The sequence below is a fragment of the Panthera onca genome, chromosome B4 (genome assembly GCF_046562875.1).
Source record: "Panthera onca isolate mPanOnc1 chromosome B4, mPanOnc1 haplotype 2, whole genome shotgun sequence".
Taxonomy (NCBI): domain Eukaryota; kingdom Metazoa; phylum Chordata; class Mammalia; order Carnivora; family Felidae; genus Panthera; species Panthera onca.
In genome coordinates this window covers 7,725,540-7,731,753 of record NC_138345.1, presented here as the reverse complement: position 1 = coordinate 7,731,753, position 6,214 = coordinate 7,725,540, and the positions used below count along the sequence as shown (strand labels likewise).

Below are 6,214 nucleotides of genomic sequence, written 5' to 3'. Positions count from 1 at the left end.
AGCTCAGAGCCTGGAGCCTGCTTCAGATTCTGTCTCCCTCTCTCTCTGCCTGTCCCCTACATGTGTTCTCTCTCTCTTTCAAAAATAAGTAAAAACATTTTAAAAATTAAAAAAAAAAAGACCACCTCCCAACAGAAGGTGCAACCAAATGCAGAATGCACTTGAGAAGACTTCCATACTCCATTGTTCCCAGTTTTATGCCTACCTTACTGATGTGCTCTACGCAATACAAGTCAGGATGAGATTTCATCGATTTGTTTCTTTGTTTTCCATTAAGATTTGTCTTTCTAGAATAACTTTGATATTAGGACAACTGAACCAATATCACTGTGAGAAGCCAACTTCTAGCGTTTCGGGCAGAAGGGAGACAACAAAGGGCAAGCTGAGCAATGCCATTATGTCCAGGAATGGAAGGAATAACAACCATAAAATTAACTACAAGCCTATAATATTATTAATTTCGTAGAGTCGAACAAAACTCTCATAGTTTACGTTAATATGATGACTTTGCGTTTCACAATATTTCTGTTATCCTCTGTGTATGAGGAGACTGGGAAAGACATTTAGGAATTTTTCAACCAAAGAACTGTTGCTATTTACTGATGGCAAGGACGTAAGCATTTTGACAGTTGAGGTGAACTATAGTCAGACTAAAATTTTGGAAAACAGATCTGAAAAAAAAGAAAGAAAAGAGACTAGGGGCTTCCCATGAGTCCTCCACTTCAATGACCCAAACTCATAAGATGAAACAACATTAAGTCAAAAGGGTAGAGCCAATGATTTTTATATGGTTACTTTTAAACTTAGCCTGAACTTGACATGGAAACATCACGTTTTCCCTGAAACTAGGGAAAGATTCTAATATACCTACCTAAATCAGTACCCTTGCGAGTAGCCAACTTCTAGCGTGCTAGGCAGCCCAAGATGGAGTCATATCAGTATCGTCTCGAGAGTGGCATCCATCATCTTTACCTTAGTCCATGTGTTAGCAGCAAGTCACAGATCCTTCTCACACTCAGTGGTAGAGGATCGTATGAGCACGTGAACACCAGGACTGGGGGTGGGGGGGCCACTATAAAGTCTGTCCACTACAGCCACTAACAACCTGTGAATTGTACACCATTTAGCAGCTACTACTAGCAAAGAATGGATTCTTTTCATTGACACCAGCTGGGAAAACCCAAAGGAAAGACTCAGACTGGCCCAGCTAACGTCAGAGGTCCATCACTGGACCGTCAACTGCAGCCAAAGGTGCACGGCTCCTAAGTTATTAAGACAAGTAGGAAAAAAGGTGGATCCAAGAAATGGGGGTTAGGGTTAGGGTTAGGGTTAGGCCTACCCGAAGAGCGGCCCATACAGCTTTCCAAATCCTAGCTATTCCAAATTGGGTAGCCACTGTTCTATAAAACCTGATCCACGATATTGCTTTGTAGTCTCTCATACTTGGAAGTCTGGCTTTCCTCCCAATTTCAGTCAGACTGGGGGAAGAAATAAAGAAATATCCTTTTTGGGTGGCCCTGGGTGGCTCAGTCGGTTAAGCATCCCACTCTTTGATTTCAGCTCAGCTCATGATCTCACGGTTTATAAGTTTGAGCCCCACCTTGGGCTCTGTGCTGACAGTGCAGCCTGCTTGGGATTCTCTTTCTCCCCCTCTCTCTGTGCCCTCCCCTGCCCCCTCTCTCTCTTTCTCTCCCTCTCTTTCTCTCAAGATAAATAAATAAACATTTTTTTTAAAAAGAAAGAACTACCCCTTTACTCACAAGGACTGCCAGATACATCACAGTTTTTAGCCTTGAGATATGGAGGTAAATATTTTAAATCTAACAACATCTGAAATAATTCTTCTGTAGCCAAATAAAATAAAATACCTTAGAGAGGAAGCTCAGGGTATATTCCTTCTAGTATTTGCGATAGTTCCACAATGTCTATTTGCTCTCTTCTTAACAACCTATTAAGGCTTATCCATACTACAATGAAATCATGCTACAGAGGTAAAAACTCAAATTAAGAAACACTGCTTAAATTACTCACATTTTCAACATGTCAGATGCAAACTGCAAGACTAAAATTCAGAAATTTTTTAGTAACATATTTTACCTGCCTGGCTTAACTGAGCCTGTATAGAAGTAGATAAATAATACTGTACGTTTAATAAATAGGGGTCAGGAGAAGGTACTCATAAATATAATTAAAATAGAAACCCACCGCTGAGAAACCAGTCTAGAACTTCCTTCTATATTTGAAAACAATACCATAGTCTCGAGCTCTTAATGATTTTTAGTTCATAGTATTTATTTTTAGAAGACTAAGGCTACAGAAGTCTCTCTTCCTAATCTCAATATTTTCAATTTCCACATCTAACACGCGAAAAGCACTAAAACGCAGTCTGACTGAGCTTTTACCGATGACCGAAAATGCTCCCACCGTGGCACATTCAAAATTAAAAAGGCATTGGCTCGTTTGATAAAGAAGTACGAAGTATGTAGCTATGTGATGCAAACTCTAAGAGACAATAAGAAAATAAGGATAGTGAGGAATTTCCAGAAATGCTGTTTTTGTGTGTTTGGGATGTTAAAGCAGGAAAGCAAATTGCCAAAGAAGAACAGAAACATAAATTAGTTCAAGAGACAGCTAAGACATCTTTATGGAAAGAGAAAATTGATGGATCCAGCCTTCGAGCATGGAGGTGGAGTTAAAGGGCATGAGTTTGTCTTCTATCAGGCAATCCTTAAAGCCAGTGAATGGTAATGCCTCTAAAAAATGTCACTTTTCAGGATATCCTTTTTTATATGCATTTCCCAAGCAGAGGTGAAGTGGGAGGGCAGCCCTTTATTGGGGTGTCCAGTCTATCAGCTTAAACTAGACGTCCTGGAGCCAGGATCTCAAATATTACCATGACCGACCTAACCCCTAAGGTTTGCGTATTGACAGTGTCATAGAGTTAACACTGTTATTTGGCGGCCTTTTTTTGTTTGTTTTGTTTTGTTGGGGGTGTGTGTGTGTTGTTTGTTTGTTTTGGTTTTGGTTTTGGTTTTGGTTTCTGATGGGATCTTAAAAACAAGTCGTGTTCTGAATGTAGTTAATTCCAAGGAACATTTTACCTTTATTGATTGAAGCACATTCTAAACATCTTTATGACACACACAGGCATAAATTCTTAGGTTATGTATGGAGTTACCAGGCAGTTTAGAAAACAGTACTTTGGGGAAAAACAAAACAATCCTCTGATTTGCGTATCGGGAACATACAGTTCTTGTCGACTTCCTGAAGGCTATGTCATCCCTGAGAGATCTTGACAAACTTTTGGTTAATGACGACTTCAGACATTTCCCAATCCCCAGTCTCCCAGATGCTGTGAAACTGATTACGGTTCTCTTTTAAACCAAGAATCAGTGACGCTCAACTGTTTCATAAATAAGATACCGAAAAACTGTGGCACGGAAGGTGGCACGGAAAAATAGTCATGGGCGGAGACTTTGCAGTCCAATTACAGAAATCTGGCTGGCAAATAACGGCTCTTTAAGTCTTTGTTTTTCTCTGTAGAGTGAATTTAAAGATACTACCTACGATCTGTGGGCGTTCTCTGAAATGATGTGTATTGAGTGCCTAACCCATAGGAAACCTCGATAAGACTGTTAACAGTGATTACTGTGCCCCACATATTATTTGACTAGAAGTGTTCCATTTTTTGTCTCTTTTAGTCCCCAGAGCAATCCGTTCTCTTCACAGACCTAGGAGACAGGCTCTGCAAGGGTCAGACATTTGCAGAAGGTCCCAGGGATAAGCAGCAGAACCAAAATTGAAGCTCCAATCTGTGTGCCTTCAGCCTGCTGTCTCTCCCTCAGCAAGATGGGAGGACTGGCGTCTTCTTGTCTCCCCAAAGACCGAAAATATAGTATTCCAAAGAAAAGGAGGAAAAGAATCCTCCAAGTATCTTCTGATAGACCGTCTTAAAGCTAAATCTGGTGCTTGCATGGAGCAGAGAAAATTCTGACCAGCAAAATAACTTCCTTTCCGGCTCTTTAACATGACCTGCTTTTTTTTTTTTTTTTTTTTTTTGTAGGAAATTTAATCATGCATCTGTTCATTCATTCATTTAACAATTGTTAAGTATCTATTATGTACTCAACCTGGACAACACTCCATGTGGGTGCCAGCCACCTAATGGAGGAGGGTGGCTGGCTTGTATATTAACCAGAGGCATAAATCCCCAAGTGATGTGAGAAACAGAGAAGCTTTGAAAGAGATGTAATTCAATCAAATTAGGAAGCAGAGTAGCAGTTCCATTAGAGACGTGGGTGCCATCTGATAAATTCTTTGGTCAAGTCAGTCAGTGAGAGAAAAATTCAAGACCCATCAGAGAAAGCACGATAGAAATTCAAACAGAGTTTCTCAACCAGGATCATCAGCGTGTTGATATTAGAAATACAAAGAGAAGAGTGATGGATTATTTAAAGAAATATCTCCTTCTTCAAGTCTTATCCAACAACAGTTTACCAGTCAATAAATTGGCAAGACCATCCCCTAAAAAAAAATGGGTGTTTCCACATTGCTCTACCAGATGGAAAAAGATTATAGTTAGAGAATCAGAAGTCTGTTCCTAAAATCTTTAGTGTATATACGTCCTTTGTATTTTGAGAAGAGGAGTGAATTTCTCTCAGCATACGAAGTGCTATATATTTTAGCCATTGGACAATCCTCAGTGTGTACCTTGAATTATACTGATTTATAATCTTTAGCTCTATTTTGCTGTAGCACATTTTCCCCACAGATTTTCATGGTGACCGGCTGTGCAAGAGTCATCTAGTAATCATGATAACAAAATACAAGGTCATACACAAAAATCTGGCTCTCTCCTTTACCTTCTCATTTTCCAGCAGCTCTGGTTGCTGAAGTCTCTCAACTCATTCCTCAAGCCAGGACATCTGTGGGCTTTCCACTGAATTGTAACAGCGGAGCATGATGTAGACTGGAGACTGCCAACGGTCTCAAAACCATAAGAAAAGGAAACTCCTACCACGCAGTTCCCTTCTCCCTGTGTCAACCTGCCTCCTGGATCTGCCTGCTTTGGGTTTCCTTCCATTGCCCTCACATAGTTATTTCTTTATGTTTTATCCAGAATATATAGTTATCGGCAAGAAAAGTTAATCCAACTGGAGCTTGACTATAAACAAAAACAAAATTCCAGACTTGAAGGTCCGAAAGTCAAAGTTGCACTTACTAATACCATTTTTTAAGAAGCACTTTGAGCCTATTGAAGTGAAGACTCCCCCGATATCTTCTTTTGTAATGAAATTGAAAAATCTTTGTCTACTACAGAGAATTTCCATACAAAGTCCACAGATCTTCCACACTGGAGAATCATTTTGCAATTTCAACTGATTTGTTTTACAAACCCGATCCCTAACAACTTTGGGTGACCATAGCTTTGGCTAATTCAGGCATTGTGAAAGAGTCTTAAGCCGCATCTGTTACAAATAACTTGCAAAGATAAACCAGAATTCAGGGAGTTCCGATCATCTCATTTGCCAAAGACGCTTCCCCGTAAAGGTTAAGAAGTTGAGTAGACAGAAGTATCTATCATCCAGAGGAGGTCTTGAGATAGTGAAACATGCTTCTACATGTGTACTTCATAGAGTTGGCGATCTAAGATGGACACGATTGAGTTCGGGATTAAGAATTGGGAGATACTCGCTTCCCCGCCTTTTGCCCAAGATCGAGCATAATATCTGTTCTTATCAGTTTAATATCTGATTCCTCCTCTATTGAGGACAATGTATTAAACGGATTTTGGAGCAGGGAGACAGAACAGGGGCTTGCTCCAGTCGCTCTACACATGGACCTGGTGCTACTTCCAGGAACGGTGTGTACCACCCCCAAGGGCACCAGTATCCCTGCAAATGTCATGCTGCTTCTGGCTTTGAAGCCATCCCGTGGAGCCATGCCCAGAGGAGGAGGCCCACTGGTTTCCTTGCGGTCCTGCAGCAGAGGCCGGGCAGGAAGCCAAGTAGCCAAGCTCTAGTGTGCCCATGCGCACCTAAGGCCTACCTTCTGCGTGGGACCGCACGTGTCCACCGTCACGTGTCAGCTGACCTGGGTGTTTGGGGCCACCAGACTCAGTCTCACCACATCGCATCTGCTATAGGAAAGTCCCGGCCTCCCCCTCTCTCCTGGTGTCCCCATCTCTCCCCTGTGTCACCCTCTTGTCCCCCCA

At 41.3% G+C, this 6,214-nt stretch overlaps 1 non-coding gene across 1 annotated transcript; it reads left to right on the top strand.

Moving 5' to 3' along the window:
* The first annotated feature begins 5,690 nt into the window (after positions 1 to 5,690).
* LOC132660516 (U2 spliceosomal RNA) lies at positions 5,691 to 5,874 on the top strand. The gene has a single exon (XR_009601852.1). It is a non-coding gene; the product is annotated as a U2 spliceosomal RNA (small nuclear RNA).
* The last annotated feature ends 340 nt before the right edge of the window (positions 5,875 to 6,214 follow it).